Source organism: Lynx canadensis, chromosome D2 (assembly GCF_007474595.2).
Source record: "Lynx canadensis isolate LIC74 chromosome D2, mLynCan4.pri.v2, whole genome shotgun sequence".
Taxonomy (NCBI): Eukaryota; Metazoa; Chordata; class Mammalia; order Carnivora; family Felidae; genus Lynx; species Lynx canadensis.
The window spans coordinates 47,405,310-47,423,460 of record NC_044313.2 but is presented as its reverse complement, the minus strand read 5'-3'; positions in this window follow the sequence as shown (position 1 = coordinate 47,423,460).

Sequence of the window (18,151 nt, the reverse complement as noted above, 5' to 3'; positions counted from 1 at the left end):
TTAGAGAACCATTTCTTTCTTTCTTTCTTTCTTTCTTTCTTTCTTTCTTTCTTTCTTTCTTTCTTTCTTTCTTAATATAATTTACTGTCAAGTTAGTTAACATACAGAGTATATATACAATGTGCTCTTGGCTTCGGGAGTAAATTCCCATGTTTCATCACTTACATACAACACCCAGTACTCATCCCAACAAGTGCCCTCCTTAATGTCCATCACCCATTTCCCCCTCTCCCCCCCAAACCCCCATCAACCCTCAGTTTGTTCTCTGTTATTTGAGAGTCTCTTATGGTTTGCCTCCCACTCTGTTTGAAACTGTTTTTTCCCCTTCCCTCCCCCTGTGGTCTTCTGTTAAGTTCAGAGAACTAATTCTAAATAGGAGGGGTAGAAGGAAGGTAGGGAGATGAAGGGCTGCCTAGAGAAGGAGACTGGTGTTATCCTTAACTTTTCATTTGGAAAAATGTCAAGCCCTCAGAAGTTGCAAGAATTGTACAATGAACATCTGTATAACTTTCACTTGGATTTATGAGTTGTCAACACTTTGTCACTTTTGCTTTATTTCTCTCTTTTTATAAACATGAGTGAGTGAGTGTGTGTGCGAATATTTATTTGTGAATGATTAGAGAGCTAGTTGAGAGTTAGTAATGACTCTTCACTGTTAAATTCTCCAGCATGTCGGGGTGCCTGGGTGGCTCAGTCGGCTAAGTGCCTGACTTCAGCTCAGGTCATGATCTCGCGGTCCATGAGTTCGAGCCCCGCGTCAGGCTCTGTGCTGACCGCTCAGAGCCTGGAGCCTGTTTCAGATTCTGTGTCTCCCTCTCTCTCTGCCCCTCCCCTGTTCATGCTCTGTCTCTCTCTGTCTCAAAAATAAATAAACGTTAAAAAAAATTTTTTTTTTTTAAATTCTCCAGCCTTTATCTCCTAAGACTAAGGGCATTTACCCTGATCACCATAATACAAATATCACTCTCAGGAAACTTAATATCCATATAATACTTTTCTTTCAACATAGAGAAAGACCCAGAAGGCTGACACTTGAGTTTCCAGTGAAAAAAACTGAAAAGATTTTTTAGGTGACCTTTGGGTTTTGCCTTGTGCTTTGTTATCCAAAAATTTCTTGGTATTTGTTTTACTTATTTAAAATGAATACAAGTTACACAAGTATGTAGAAATATATTATCCAATATTAGGAATGCAATGAAACTGCCATCATCTTCTTCTTGGTTGGTGAAAGGTCTGAAGTATCTCAAAAAGGCAGGCATTCAAATTCCTTTAAATAATGTACATGTTTGACCTGGGGAAGGTCATTTCTAGCAAAATACACTCCAAAACTAGGTTCAGAGATTTTTCTCTACAGTGTTATATTTAGGCAACATATTGGGAACAACCTGAAAGCTAACCCAGTTGACAGTTTGGTCAAATCAATTATGATACATGTGCACAATATAATGCTATGTAATTCATTAAAAATGTATGTTTTGTAAGAATTTTTAATGCCATGTTAAACAAAGCTCATGTTAAGAGAAGAAAGGGCTGAAACCTTGGAAAAAATTTTTTAGTGTATACACGCTGAATTTTGTCTACACACACACAGATACATATACTGTCATATAAAGAAAAAAAATTTGAAAGGAATGAACCAAAATGTCCAAAGTGGTTATTTCTGGCTGGTGGAATCTAAACCATTTTAATATCCTTATTCATGCTTTCCTGAATTTTCCAAATTCTCTTCAGTGACTAGATATGCTACTGTTTCTGCATGAATTTTTATTTTATAGTGAAATCAGTTACATTGTAGAAAATGAAATCAGAAGAAATAAGGAAATTAAAATCTCCTGTAATCTGGAGCATTTAAAGTTGTAAATATTTTCTCTATATTTTATCATTATAAGTATATGCATATGAATGACATATGTGTGTATAGATAACATATGTACATGTGTGTACATGGGCAAGTGTGTAGATGTCATATTCATCAGTGATGGGGTTAAATTTGCATCAACGAAGATTCAGAATCATCTTTCTATAGTGATGAAGCGTGAACCATTAACTGGAATAACAAGAAATATTATGGAGAAGAAAATGATAGGTAAATTGATCCGTGGGTATTAATCAGGCATGTATATACACAAAAACACATAGGTAAAACTTATTCTAATTAAGATAATACTCCACACAGTTTTATTTTTCATTAGTGACATATGGTGAGTAACTTTCCACTTCCTTCCACGTTTATTTCTGATCCTGCTATATTCCATTGCATGGCTTATACTGTTAAAGCTGTATTTCGTATACAAATTGATCTGAGCTCATCAAAGTGTATTACTTATTAAAGAGGAAACTACAAAGTACCCCTGGCCCTCAGTGGTGGTTAGATATTTGAATCTCCTGGAGGGTTTTCAAAAACACAGAAGCCTGGAGCTCAACTCCAGTGATTCCGTTCTGGTTGGTCTGGGATGGGGTCCAGGAATAAGTATTTTTAAAAAGCACCCTGAAGTGTTTCTAATGTGCATTCAGGATTATGCACCACCGAGGAAGATATGCCAGTTGGATGTAACATGGGAGAAAAGAGGCTTACAAACCTAAGACTTCTAACTCAGCACAGACTGCTGTTTTGCAGTTTTGCTTCCCGTGGCCATGATGTAACATGGATACAGTGACAAGGATAAATGTGCAGCTTGGACCGCTCTGAGCCACTTTCCCACGATGATCAGACACGAGCCATTAGCTGGAAATAACAAGGAGTATATGAAGATGCAAATGATGAGTAAATTGATCTGTGGCTATTAATTAGACATACCAAGCACTGTAGAGCTATTTGACAGGTGCCAATTAGTAAATAGGTGGCAAAATGTGTCAAGTGAAGGTCAGCTAACAGGAGCACAGTCTCACTTTTCCTGCAGCAGCTGTCGGAGGATTTCTCTAGCAAACCCTCTAAGATGCTCAACACTCCATTTGTTTAATTGTCAACTTTTTGGGAAAAGAGTTCCTTTCTCAGTATGGTAGTATATTCAACCAATATAGTATATTACATCCATTCTCAGATGCACATTGTAATATTTGAACACCTGCGAAATTTGACTACATCTTGCCATCGAAATGGTAAAAACATGGTTGCACTGTTTTCCTTCTTACTGGTACATAGAATAGTGGAGCATCTTGAAACCAATGGTGCAGTGACATATAGTCTATTTTATTTTATTTTATTTTATTTTATTTTATTTTATTTTATTTTATTTTATTTTATTTTATTTTATTTATTTTTGACAGAGAGAGAGAGAGAAAGAGAGTGCGAGCAGGGGAAGGGAAGAGAGAGAGGGAGACACAGAATCTAAAGTAGGCTCCAGGCTCTGAGCCGTCAGCACAGAGCCTGATGCAGGGCTTGAACCCATGAACCGTGAGCTCATGACCCGAGCTGAAGTCAGATGCTCAAGGAACTGAGCCACCCAAGCGCTCCATGAAATAAGGTCTATTTTAAAGTCTTCACAGTCAGACAATTTCTTTAACACTATCTTCCTGGGATAAGCCTCCATCATCTTTTGCCTACATTTTTGCAGTCACCTCCCAGCTTGTCATTCTACTTCTACCCTTTGTCCCTCTTCAATCCATTCCTAATACAATGATTAAAGTGTTAAAACTGAAACCTCGCCTCAGCCTCAGGACCCGGCTTCCCCTGCAGCCCTCCTGAGGATGTTTCTTTTCTCTCCCAGTCATCACATCCTTGTAGGTGTGCAGGGGTGCTTCTGCTCCTCATTGCATGTTTCCATTCCTCCCCGCTTCCTTCCTGAAAACCCTGAGCTTTGCATTTCCTGTCGTTAGACTGAATGTGAGATTAGCCGATAAGTGCGCATGCCCACTGCAGCCATCTGCAGCTGACCAGTGATCTTCAGCAAAGGTGTTGACTTCTTGTCCACTGCCATTCTCACCAATGTTCTGCTATTTTAATTCTTAGTGATTTACATATACATGTGGATGATCCTTCCAAATCCCTGGCTTGGTGGTTTTGTGACCTCTCCTTTAGTAATCTTGTCTTATTCCGTACTTGAGTTCTTTCTTTCGTGGTAAACCTTGATCTTGCCATGAAACTGTGTCTCCTCCAAAATGTCAATTTTAAGTGTTCTGTAACTCTCCCACCGTCTTTCTTGCTCATCCCTTTCAGTACCTGACTTCCATAACTTTAGTCTCCATGTGGTCCTTCAATCCACAGATGTTGCCATCTTTCTCTTCGCCATCACCCCTTTCTTGTCTTCCTTCCTCCCCCCTTGTGACCTAAGCTTCAATTCTCTGGTCAGTCATTTTGGTCATTTCTTTGCACACATCCTCAACTCTTTTGACCTCTTTCTGTTTGTCATGCTGCTTGGTGCAACCACGGATCAACCTCCTCCCAGACCTGGATCCACGACAGAAAACAGCTGCGGTAAAACATAAAATGTTGCTGACTGCTCTTTCTTTACCCTGATGGGCAATGACCTCAAGTGGATCTTTAAAGCTGCCAGGTGATTACATCATATTTTCCAGATTTATTTCTTTTCTGTTCTCCTGGATGGCTATTTCTTACTTTCCCCTTCTCCTGAAACCTCTAGCATTTTCTTCCCATCCCCCCCCCCCCCCCCCTTTCTGCAATACTAAGAAAAGTGAATGCATCTGAAAGAGCTTCCACAGACTCCTGCTATCCTTACCTGACAGCTTACTTGCGTGGGGGAGTCTTTCCAGTCTAACTTTTTTTGTGTCACTTTGGATGAACTGTCTATGTTCCCAGCTACAGCCAAACTTTCTTCCCATGCACAGGTCCCATCCTTTCTCACTTATGTTCCTCCAGTAAATTCCCCACCTCTTTCCTACATCTTTAGCTTACGCTTCTCTTCTGGGTCATTCCCGTAAGTGGAGCAACATGTTGTTATTTCTTTCCACCTACAAACGTGCAAGCAAGCAAACTTTCTTGACCTCCTCATCTGATTTCTTTCTCTTTCTATGTGTAGCAAAGCTCCAGAAAGAGTGGTCTGCCCTTGTCGTCTATTTTTTCTTCAGTTCCTTCTTGAAACCACCCCAAACAGGTTGTCACTCCCATCCTGCACTCTAAATACTCTTATCATTAGATGACCTACACTATTTATGACCTCCAATGGCATTTGCACCACCCAATGTCACTTCTCCATTTCCACCCTGTTAGTTAACATAGACAGATCTCCTCTTAGATACTTCCCTCTCTTGGTCTCCAGAATTCTACTTTTCCTGTTTTCCTCCCACTTCACCAGCTGCTCCTTCTCAGTCTCTTTTGCTGATTCTCTTTTCCCTAAACTCTGAGTGCTGTCCCTGGGGGCTCAGTTGAAGGATCTGTTTTTCTTCTTCTTCTTCTTCTATAAAAATGAAATCCCCAGATATGCCTCTAAATATGCCTCTAAATATACTAAATGCTGATTGACTCCCCACATTATATCTCTAGCTCAAACCTTTTTCCTGGACCCCAGACTTGGATGTCCAGCTTGTTACTTAACATCTCCATTGGGATGTGAATGTCCAGTAGGCATCACAAAGCGAATAGATCCCAAATGGAACTCTAGCTCTTTCTCCCCATGCTACCTGCTACCCACCTCTGGAAAAAATATGCATTTACAAGAGTCCTGCCCTTTATCTGGCAGAACAGGGAAGAAAAGCAATGTCTTACTCAGGTAAAAACACTATGCTACTCACATCAGAGAGAGAGAAAAAATTTAAACCTTAATTAATGCCGTGGGTGGATTTATATATTTGGAGTTGTAGCAGTTCCATCAAACAAGGAAGTATATTTTTACCTCCTCTAAACATCTGTGGGTTTAAAAATTCCATTTTAACAGGGGACTTAGAAAAAATAGGATTTTTCTGTACTTGCTTTATCAGCTTTCTGTCTTACATTCTTACATTTTTATTTGCAAGATGAGTTATGCTACTTAATGAGTTTTTTCTTTTAATTTAGGTGTTTGGGCCATTTTTCAATCCTTCGTATAATCCCAAGCAGTACAAACTCCCCCTCTACTTCCCGTCCCAACTCAAAATGAAAAACAATGTGGGTAGGAGGAGGGCTCTGTCTGTGAAAGGTTCAGTTCTTATGTACACCAAATTAAAAACATGAGTAAAAAACATTTTTAATATATGGAGCTGCCTGGAAAACTCAGGAAACATTCGTGGACTGTAAATAGTGTAGGTCATCTAATGGGTATAAATTGCTCTGTGATTAAGTCACAACAAATGCACCTCTGTCAAGGTCAGCACTCGATCCCTTCTCTTGCTTACTCAAGGATAGTAAGTACTTTAATAATTTTCCCTCTCTTGTATCAATATTTTTTTTTCTTTATTAGATTTTGTCATCATCACATAACATGCTGTATTTCTTTCCAGCTTAAAATGAAAAACAAAACTCCCTTTACTCTTTTGCCTGTTCTGTTACTACTCCATCTCTCTGTTCTGTACAGAAAACTTCTTTGAAGGTATTGTCCATATACGTGCTATTCTTACACCCACTGGTGTTAGGTTAGTATTAGGTTTGGGTGTATGTAGCAGAAAACATAACGTAAAAGAAAATTTAAAAGATGGCGGTTATTTTTTTCCACAAAAAGGTCAGATTTTGAGAAAGAAAGCTGGTAAAAAAGCAGATTAAAAAGGGGCAGCCAGATGTCTGAAGCCAGATCCCCTTGCCTACTTTTGGCTTCTTCAAGTCTTGCTTGCCTCTTGTATCAGCCTGTAGCCCTGAACCAGAAGCTTGACTGTACTAACCCCGCCCATCCCGGAAGCACATATGTATAAAAAGACCAGTAGAACTAGCTAGATGCTCAGCCTTTGGAGGTTACTCTACTGGGCCGGCGCGGGTGCGCCATAAACAGTCTTTTCTGATTCCCTGAGTGCATGTGGCTTGTCTCTTCCTGGGCACCAAGTATTTGCTGCAACAATTTAGTCTGGTCATGGTTGATATGGTGACTCCTTGGACAGATGTGACACATCTTCTACTCTACCACCTACCTATGCCTGGTGCTTCCAAGGCCACATGACCCACAAAGGCTGCTGCTGCTCTAGCCATCACTTTGGGTTTTAGTACTTAGAAGGAATGCACAAAGGAAGGTGTGGCAGATGTTACTGTTTGTACACAGTTTTTCTTATCTCCTCTTCCCTGCGGTGGTTTAAAAAGTTGGTGGAGGATAATAACCTTCTTCGTTGACTTTGGGCCCAATCATGTAAATTTTTTGGCCAATGGGTGGAAGTGACCTTGTGGGTTCTGAGCATTAGGAAGCATTAGGTGGTATGGCAAATTTCCACAAGCCTTCTTAGAGCTCCCACCCCTGCCAGGGGAACAGCATATTTCTCTGTCGGCCTGGAGTAAAAGCCGCTCTGAACCTGATCCAAAGTCTGGAGAGCAGCCTCACTTAGCCAAGTCCAGTGAGCTCAGCTCAGAGCAGCCACACTACTGATCCAGAAGCATGAAATTGAATGTATGTTGTAGGTCGTTGACATATTTTGGGGTTTGTTTCATAAAAAATATCACAGTGAAAATTTTGACTAGTGCTAAAGGGCCAAGGGTGCCTCCTGGCTCCATCAACTCCTTTCTCAGCTGGCCTCCCAGAAATCCCACACACACACTTCAACTTACCTGTCATCCATGGTCACACCTGGATCAAAGGGAGATTAGAAAATACAGCTGGCTGCATTTTACCCCAAATAAAACCAGAGTTCTTGTTCCTGAAAAAAGAACAGTGCATGGCTTTTGGGTGGAAACCAGTAGTTGCTTCCACAAGAATCCAATCAGGCTTTTTCTCTAGCCCTCCAAAGAAGCAGCTCTTCACAGGTCAGCCCCAGTCATTACTGGCCCCTCAGCAGGCTTTGTCACAGTTCACTCCTTGGAATGCTTTCCTACTTTATTTCTAGGATAGCTCTTGGTCTGTTCCTCCCTCATTGGCCATAGCTTTTCTGTTTCCTTTACATGATTGTCCTTTTTCCTGAGCTCTCAACATTGCTTGGAGCTCAGCCCTCAGCTTACTTTATTGGATAGCCATTTTTGTTCTCTCTTCAATATTATCCAGTCCCAAGGTATTAAATAAGATCTATATATACTGATGGTTCCCTAAGTCATTTCTTCAGTTCAGATTTCTCTCAAAGCCTCAGATTTTCATATCCAATGGCGTCCTTAGTCTTGCCACCAGATGTCTAACAGGTGTGTCCCATATGACCCAAACAACACTATTTCCCATCCCCAGTGACCTAGAATTGCTCCTTTTACAGCTTCCCCATGGTAATTCCAAGGCTTCTAGAAGCTCAGGCTGAAAAATGATTCCTATCTTTCTTTCAGACCCCATTTCCAAACCATCAGCAAATAACTACCAGCGATCTTTATAAATAAATCATGCTATATTCAGTGAAAAGGAATGAACTCACTGTGTATGAGAACAACACGGAACAATCTTACAGATATAATATTAAGTGAAATATGCCAGGCATAAAAGGATATATTTTGTATTATTCCATTTGTATTTAGTGCATAAATAGACAAATCTAGAGTGAGAGAGGCTGGAATAGTAGTTATCTCTGGGGAAAATATTGAAAGGGAAGGGAGAGCAGGGATTCTGGGTGGTTACATCAGTATACACAAATGTGAAAGTTAATCAGATGATTCAGTTAGGATTTGCACACTCTAATGTATGTAAATTATACATCAACAAAAAAGAAGTATTATTATTGGTTATTAGTACCAATAACTCACATTGGTTATTAGTACCAGTAATTCACAAACTGTGGATTTGTTATGATGTATACGATGAAAAAAATTCATTGGGAATATATTTTGTCATTTGTGTTTATGGTAAGAAATATGTATTTGTTCTTTATCCCTGCTTTGGGCACAGAGGTAAAACCCTCAGATTTTTTAAAGTGATGAGAGCGATAAGGGTGTTGTTTGCTCTGTTTCTGTTAATGAGGTGACTTTTGGAATGCACCTGAGAATGGGGGCTGGTTTCCCAGAGAATCAACCTTGTAATTAGAGTGTTAGAACTTTCACTCTCACACCCTGACCTCCAGGAGGGGAGCCAGCATGGAGATTTGTTCCATCACTAATGGCCAATGATTTAATCAGCCATGCCTATGTAAAACCCATGCCTCCATAAAAGCCCAAAAGGATGGGGTTTGGAGAGCTTCCAGATTAGTGAACTAGAACACTTCCATGTGCCACCATGTGGGACCCCGAGCTCCATGGAGAAAGAAGCTCCTTTGTTTAGGACCTTACCCTATGTATCTGTTCATCTGGCTGTTGATCCATATCCTTTAATATCCTATGTAATGAATCGGTAATACAGTAAATAAATGGTTTTCCAGACTCCTGTGAGCTGTCCTAGTAAATTAATCAAACCAAAGGAATGGGTCATGGGAACCTCCGATTTACAACCAGTCAGTCAGAAGCATGGATTGTGATTGGCATCTGAAGTGGAAGGTAGTCTTGTAGGACTGAGCCATTTGCTTGTGGAATCTGATGTTATCTCTGGGTAGACAGTGTCAGAATTGTGTGGAATTCTCAGACACCCAGCTGGTGTCTGAATTGCTTGTTGGCACGTAGAAGCCTCTAAACACATACACACACATGCACACACACACTGCAGTTGGGTCCAGGAACCCAAAAAGATATTTGTAGATATGTCTATATCCACAGAGTATCTTTACAGAATTGGTCACTTAATACATTCACTGCTGTATCATCCTGGTCCAAGCCACCACAATGTCTTGACTAGATTACCAGAATAGCCTTTTAGTATTCCTACTTTCCCCTTCATCTCCCCTTTGGTTACTCATACAGCACTAAGATTATCTCTTTGAAATCCAAGTCAGATCATATTAGTTCACTGCTGAACACCCTCTAAAGATTTCCTGTTGTACTCAGAGTAAAAGCCAAAATCCATGTGGCTGTACCCTTTCTTCCTTAATGCTCTCCTTCAAAAGTCATCTAAACAGTGGAGACTTTCTTGACCTCCTATATAAACAGTATTCTGTCACCTTCCTGACACTCTCCAACCCTTTAACTGTTTTTACTTTGTAACTCAAATCACCTTCGTATAGAGTATCTATTTAGAAGTTTATTTTATTTATTTTTCTCTCCCTCTTTCCCACTGGAGTGTGATGTGAGGTATATGGTCCCTCCCCTTGAATCTGGAGGGGCTTTCTGACTGCTTGCCCGATAGAATATGATGGTTGTGATGATGGTGGCCAGTTCCTGGCCCAGGCCTTGAGAGACTGGAGGCTTTCTCTTTCTGTCTTTTGGAACACACTCTCTGGGATCTGTGAGTAACTATATAAGAAGTCCAACTACTTTGAGACCTCCATGTTGGAAGGGTTATGTGCTGGCACTCCAGAGGACTATCCCAGTGGAGCCTAGCCTTTTAGCTATGCCAGAAATGAGTGAGGCCATCTTGAGCCCTCTAGACCAGCCATCTTCCATCTGGATACCACCAAGTGACCTCAGCCTATCTCACAATGTCTGTCACATCAGAAGAATTGTCCAGCTGCGACCTGTTCAAATGAGGGAGCCAGTTATCATGAGATAAAATGGTTGAAACATTCAGTCTCAACGTTTTGGGATAGATTGTTAAGCAGCAATAGCTAATCAGAAGTCCTCTGTATGTGTGTTGGGGGGTACCTACCAGCAAGTTTTCTTTCAGGGTGTATGTACAGGGAGCACATAGGCAGGCTTCCTTCTCTCCTCAGTGACAAAATCAGCAGGGCTTCATCCTGTGGCGCCAGCACCCACATCCACAACATAGGCTCTCTCTAGGCAGATCATGTAATTTCATTAGAGAAGAGATTATAGACTTCAATGTGGGGGCAGATATTAGCTCTTGCCAGTCTCTCTATGGGCAGGGGGTGCAGGACATCTGTCCCAGGTGTCCCATACACACTCTTCTATTTATGTCAATCGCTGATTGGAGACTTTGAGGTGTTGCCAGTGGAACAGCCCCCAAGTTCCTATGGCCTTTTCTTTGTGTCCAAGATGGCAGCTTCCTACAGTCTGATATGCTCCTGTCCCCTTTCTGGCCTGTAGAAATTCATCAAAATGTCTGAGTCAATTCATAGGTTCCAATTTTTCTTTCTTTCTTTCTCTTTTCTTTCTTTCTTTCTTTCTTTCTTTCTTTCTTTCTTTCTTTCTTTCTTTCTTTCTTTTCCTTCCTTCCTTCCTTCCTTCCTTCCTTCCTTCCTTCCTTCCTTCCTTCCTTCCTTCCTTCTTTCTTTTTAAATCAGAGCAGGAACAGGTTTATTCCTTTCTGTACATCTTTGCTCATTTCAGTGGGATTTGGGAGTGGTGGGAAGGAAACATTTGTGCTTTGTTTTCTCTCTGAAACCCAAACCTATATTTCTATATGAGAACATACACGGCAGGACTTCTTCAAAGGAAAGGATCTTTAATGAAAGTGTGTGTGTTTGAGGAAACGCTGAGTTCTGGCTGTTCAAATGTCACCTCATTTGCCACTTGTTCAGATGTGCCCTTGGAGCTGGCTGGGTCCAGCTAGTCAGGAAATGCAAACTCATTTTCACTGCTGCCTCGGACCAGCTCAGTTCAAAGCTGCCTGGTCTCAGACAGGGGGCAGGGAGGGTGCTGTCCCCAAACCAAGTTCCCTGAGAAGCCTTCCTTTCAGTCTGGGCAGTGAACCTGCCCCGTAGAACTGAACTTCATGGCATGAAAGTCTAGGTGGAGCATATGTACGTTTTATTTATCCTCAGATCCTATTCTTTAATTAACTGAATTGCACACATTAGTACTGTATAATTTAGAGGAGCACATATACTTTTATTGCCCAACCAACTAAAATGTTCATCAAGCATTTTTGATGATGTGAGAAAATGCTTCTGATAAAATGTTAAGAGCAAACGTGAAAAAGAAAGCATAATTCAAAACGTTAGCTAGCCTAGAACTTCAAAACTGTGAAAAAGACATAGGAGCATGTGTGAGGACATGAATTTTATTTGCTTAAAATAATTGTGTGTATTTTTATTTTTATTTTTTATAAAAATTTTTTTAAATGTTTATTTATTTTTGACAGAGAGAGAGAGACAGAGCATGAGTGGGGCAGGGGCAGAGAGAGAGGGAGACACAGAATCGGAAGCAGGCTCCAGGCTCCGAGCCGTCAGCACAGAGCCTGACGTGGGGCTCAAACTCACAAACCTTGAGATCAGGACCTCAATCAAAGTCAGACGTTCAACTAACTGAGCCACCCAGGCGCCCCTGTGGGTATTTTTGTATTAAGAAATTATGTGTAACCTAAATAAACTTATTGTTTAAAAAAACAAGGTACGTCTGGCAGAATATAAGACTTTTCTAAATCGGGCAAAAAAGTGGATACCTAAGGTTCTGTGTTCAGGGCTATGGCTTGCTAATAGTTCAGACTGACCATCCACTGAAAACATTTAGAAATCTAGGATAAAAAAATATTAAAAAAACATCATAAAAGCATCTAAAAGAGACAAGATTGTAAGGGATTGCCAAGTCCAAGTCTCGTTGATGGCAGCAATGCTGAGGGGTCAGCAAAGCACCAAAGTTCCTGGCTGTCAGTCTGTGGCTTTTGCTGAATTTGGCAAACCGGTGGTTTTTGGAACTTGCTGAGTGGGAGGGAGAGAAGCCCAGCGGCCACCTATGTTGGAGAGTCTAAGAGGAGACCATCCCCCAGGAAGCTAGGGCTCCAGAATGCCACAGCTTCAGGATGAATGAACCAGAAGTAAGTCACCCCTGCCCCCAGGGGACCATAGGACCCGTGTGTTGGCTTCCTTAGAAAGCAAAAAAAAAAAAAAAAGAATCAAACCAAACAAACAAAAACAACAAAAAACCCCAACGAATTGTCACCACACGCCTGCTTCTGCTGGGCTTCTCAGTTCTAACTTTTTACTTCACCTGGGCACGGGGTGGGTCCAGGTTTTGTGGGGACTACGCTTTTACAATTTTGGGGAGGGTCTTTCACTAAGAGAAAAAAAACCCACAATTAAAATGCATAATTAGGTACAAACACTGAGTATTCATTTGGAAGAGAGAACGAGTTGCAACAAATTCCAAATTTAAAAAGCTGACACGTATCACACACATCATAACATTTTAGAAAAATAAGATAGATTTATTTATTTATTTATTTATTTATTTATTTATTTATTTATTTATTCATTCATTCATTCATTCATTCAAGACCTGACCTCAATAGAACCATTTTTTCCCCCTACGTTTTTTGGCTGCTTTGATAGCCTCTTTTTATGACAATGATTTTATAGAGAGAACGTAAATATGATTTAGCCTGGACTCTAGCACTGGTGATAGAAATTTATTTTACTATTGATAGCTTGGAAAAACTTCTTTAGCTCTTCCTACCTCATTACTGGTCACATCATGTACCTTTTAAGAATTGTTATCAAATTTCAGGCATTTGGGGACATCTCCCAAGTTGTTTGTTGGTTTTTTAATACATAAGCTGTAAAATCTCAGAGGATTTTAAATTTTCCTTGGCAGTGACTAATCTTCCATACTCTTTGAACTAATGGCCCATTAACCAGTTATTGTTGATGTTATTAGATTTATGTGATCTTAGACTGTATTAGATTTATGTGATCTTAGTTAACGTCGGTAGTTTGCATCAAATTAGAAAGAAATTTAAATCTTTTAATGTGGGTTCAAATATTTCACTTATTTTTCAGTCTCATTTTTAAGCTATCCAAGAATCCATTCCTCACTTTTATCTTAAATTTATGTCTTTCTTTTAATCATTTAGTGCTCTTGGTATAATATAAAACATTTCTTGCTAGTCCTTTCTTCTCAATGTATAATTTAAGAATCATTCTGATTGATTCCTTTATTCATCTTGATCACCTTTGTTGTATATTTCATTAATATTTTATCACAATTTCCTTTCAATTCCTTTTAAATAACTAAAGATGGCGTGAAGTACCCATTATTGAGCTCTAACTCGGGGTTCTTTATCACTTGTTTTATTGGAACATTCCAAAATGTTTTCGCATATTGTGGTTAAAATGGCACATTTGGATTTTATCAACATTTTGAACAAACTCTTTGGCATCTCACTTGCATTGGGGTTTCTCTGCTGAATCGTTGAAATATATATGTTCAGGTCCTTAAAATGGCACTCTTCTCCTATTGCAAGATGGAACAACTTTATCATGGGCAAGGCATCTAACTACATTTTTTTCGATTATTTGAAGGAAGCACCACCTTGACACGCATATTTAAAATATTCCATATAGGGGCACCTGGGTGGCTCAATCAGTTTAATGTCCGACTTCAGCTCAGGTCATGATCTCACTGTTCCTGAGTTTGAGCCCTGCGTCGAGCTCTATGCTGACAGCTCAGAGCCTGGAGCCTGCTTCGGATTCTGTGTCTCCCTCTCTCTCTGTCCTTTCTCTGCTCATACTGTCTCTCTTTGCCTCTCAAAAAATAAATAAATGCTAAAAAAAATAAATAAAATATTCCACATAAGAGACAGTCTGAAAAGAAAGAGTGTGACTGTTGTAAACGACAGAAGTGGTCAACCATATCAGTGACTGTGGAGGCAGCTTCATTGGACAAGACTAAAGGAATGAGTTGCCCATGGACATATGAAGGGGTTTCAGCCCTGTGGCCTGTGTTATGGTGTATGTGCCTGTGATTATTAGTCCAAGGCAGGTTATACTTGTATAGAACTTCTTTCAAGTTGTCAAATAAGCAGATAGAAGCTTTTCAATTAATGGAAAAGTTAGCAGCTATGCTCAGAGTTTGTTTGTTGGTTTGTTTGTTGCTATGCCATTTGAACTTAAATAACTTAAACAGTTCCCAATTAATTAATGTTTGTCCAATATGGTGACAAGTCTACAGTAATGTAGATGTCTTTGCTATCTGGTTTGATTCATCACTTTATTTTATACAGATTTTCCTTTATTTTTACTAATTATTCATAAACTGTTTTAGGTAAACAGGTTGTGTGTGTGTGTGTGTGTGTGTGTGTGTGTTTCATTTGAAATGTTAGTGTTGTGTATGCAAAAAAATGTATCAAATGTAGTAAGTAGATGATTCCTGTGACATTTCTATTATTTGAATAATACTATTTTCATTCTCACCACTGAAACCTCTTTCTCTTAAACATTACATACTCACAACTACCCTACAAATCACTTAAAAAAAAAATAAATGTTCTTTATTTCCTCTTTGTAGTAGGCTTACAAAATCATGGTAAATTTTTTCACCAGGTGCTTTATAGTTTTGATTCTAATGTAAGTGGTATCTTTAAAAATATAATATAATTTTCATTGCTATATAGAAATGGATCTATTTCTGTCTGCTTATGTCATATCTGGAAGTATTGCTAACATCTAATATCAATAGTTCATCTGTAGATTAGACTAGTTTCTAGATTAGTGCACATATAATATCATATCATCAAGGATAATTACAAATTTGGTTATTTCTGGAAAATATGGTTTAATTTTTATCCCTTTTTTAACTGAAATAGAATTAACACACGGTGTTTTATTAGTTTCAGGTGTACAATGTAGTGATTCAACAACTCTGTATGTTACGAAGTGCTCATTACGATGTGTCCTTTTCGATTTCCTTTATTCCATTCGTCCCCCCACCCACCTCCCCTCTGGTGACCACCAGTTTGTTTTCTGTATTTAAGAGACTGTTTTTCTGTTTGTCTTCTTCATCTATCCATCTATGGATGGACATGTGGGTTGCTTCCATATCTTGGCTGTTGTAAATAATGCTGCAATAAACATAGGGGTGCCTATATCTTTTTGAATTAGTGTTTTTTGTTTTATTTGGGTAAATCCTCAGTAGTGGAATTACTGGATTATATGATAATTCCACTTTTAATTTTTTGAGGACCCTTCAAACTGTCTTCCACAGCGGCTGCACCAGTTTGCATTCCCACCAACAGTGCATGAGGGTGCCTTTTTCTCCACATCCTCACCAACACTTATTGTTTCTTGTGTTTTGATCTTAGCCATTCTGACAGGTGTGCGGTGATATTTCACTGTGGTTTTGATTTGCATTTCTCTGAAGATGAGTGATGTTGAGTGCCTTTTCATAGGTCTGTGGTCATTTGTATGTCTTTGGGAAAATGTCTATTCAGGTCCTCTGCCCATTTTTAAATTGGATTATTTGTTTGTTTGTTTTTCATGTGTGTGTGTGTGTTTTAATTTTTATTCTTGCCTTACTTCTCTGGCTGTGACCTCAGCGTGATTTTGAATAGAATTGGTGATAATGGACAATTTAGTCTTCTTTCTAACCTCAGGAGGATTATGTTCAATATCCTCATTAGCTGGGATGAGCACTGTAGAATTGTTATGATATACTTGTTTACCATGCTGGCACTCTAAGCTGAAAGGGTCTACAGAGTCACAAGACTGGAAGACATGGCTGAGAGAATGGCCACTACCCCATATTGAGTGATAATGGGGATTTCACGGGGTCAGGAAGGATTAAAAAGACTAGTATTGGAGTATGAGGGTCAGAAAGAGTGTTAAACATGGTAGAAGAGAAAGCAGGCAGTGAGAGTCAAAGGCAGGGATGGTGGGCACTCTCTCCAGTCCCAGGAGTTGGCAGGAAACCCAGATGCATAGGCAAGAGGTCCTCTACCCGGGCTCAGGACCAAGGACAGGGTGGTGAGAACAAGGGTGGCATTCATGACTTCTGTCCAAGTCAATTCTGATTCTGTCCTGTTTATGTTTTATTATACTAGATGTGAAGTAAAATGGTCATTGGCCTTTCTTTAAAGTTGCCTGTCTGACTTTCCTGGCAGGGGGTGGGAGGAAGTTGAGCCCATGCCCCCAAATGGCAGACAGCTGAGCAAACTTCCCCACAGGCACCAGGGCTGCGGAAATCAGAGAACTATCCTAACTACTGTGAGGAAAGGAGACTGGTACGTGCATGTTGTTTTCATTAAACCTAATTATTTTATTTTAGGGTTAAATTTTTTTTTCATTTTTGGCAAAATGTGACGACATTTGGGACCATGCTAATATCTTGTTGTTTCTTGTCCTCTGTACCCATGTCCCTGCTACTTTACTCCTCAGAGGGAACTACAATGATCAGTTTGTTGTATCTCCTTCCAGATAGGTTTCAGTGAATTTGTGTTCATCAATATGGCTATAAAATATATATAGTATTGTTGCTGCTGGTGCGTGTGTGTGTTTAATGCAAATTTGATCGCATTCAAGTTATATTTTCCCTTTCCTCCTTTTGGAACAGCAGTTTCTTCAAAAGTATCTCTTCAAAAATGGTATAAGAACTGCCATGAAATAATCTTCTCTGGAGACTTTGTCAGAGATGATAATGAACATAAAGATAGAAGATGCTAATGCCATAGAAACTCAGGACTAATCAAATTGAAAATGGCTTAATTTACGGTGGGAACTGTATGGCAGATAAAACAAAACAGCTGCTCCAAATTTCCTCCCTCCCTGTGAACGGCCCACAGGGCACCCGCACACCTCAGTGATGAGGAACTCAAGTGAGGGCTCTGGATGGCACCAAAATAGCTATTAATTGTCTCTGCTCCTTAAGATCAAGTCTGAATGAAGAGGCTAAATGAGTTTCCTTTCAGCTTGAGAAGCGCTTGTTCAATTGCGGGAGGACCGCTGCAAAAATGAAGGATGAATGTGTGGTGTGTGTTTTAAGGGCACTGCTTCCAATTATTCTTGTCCCTTTATTGTTGAGAAGCCATGCCTGTATTAGAAGGATCAGGGACTGAATACTCTTCAGAAATTCATTATATGCAGCAGCCACTTTTTAACCTTTGCCTGTGAGTGATTTTTGAAATGCACTCATGGTGGATGGTTTTTAAATTCTAAAGGTGAATGAAATGGCATTGTCAAAGCAGTAATGTCTATGGTGATGAGAACACTGGTGCCTGGAAATTGAGTTCTCCAAGGGAGGGACATTACGGGAAGAGTGAGAAAGAATTGTGTCTTGATTTCCAATATATTAATTTATTCAAATAGCATCATCTACTTGTATAAAGGAATCATGGGACGTTCGAGTCAAAAAGACATTAGAGACAATCCAGTTATTGAAATAAATTTTTTAGATGTAATGAGAGAGGTAGGCAAACCACACGGACGGTTCAAGGTCACCCAGTGGACAGAGCAAGAAAAAGCCAGGCTTCCTGGATTGGGATGG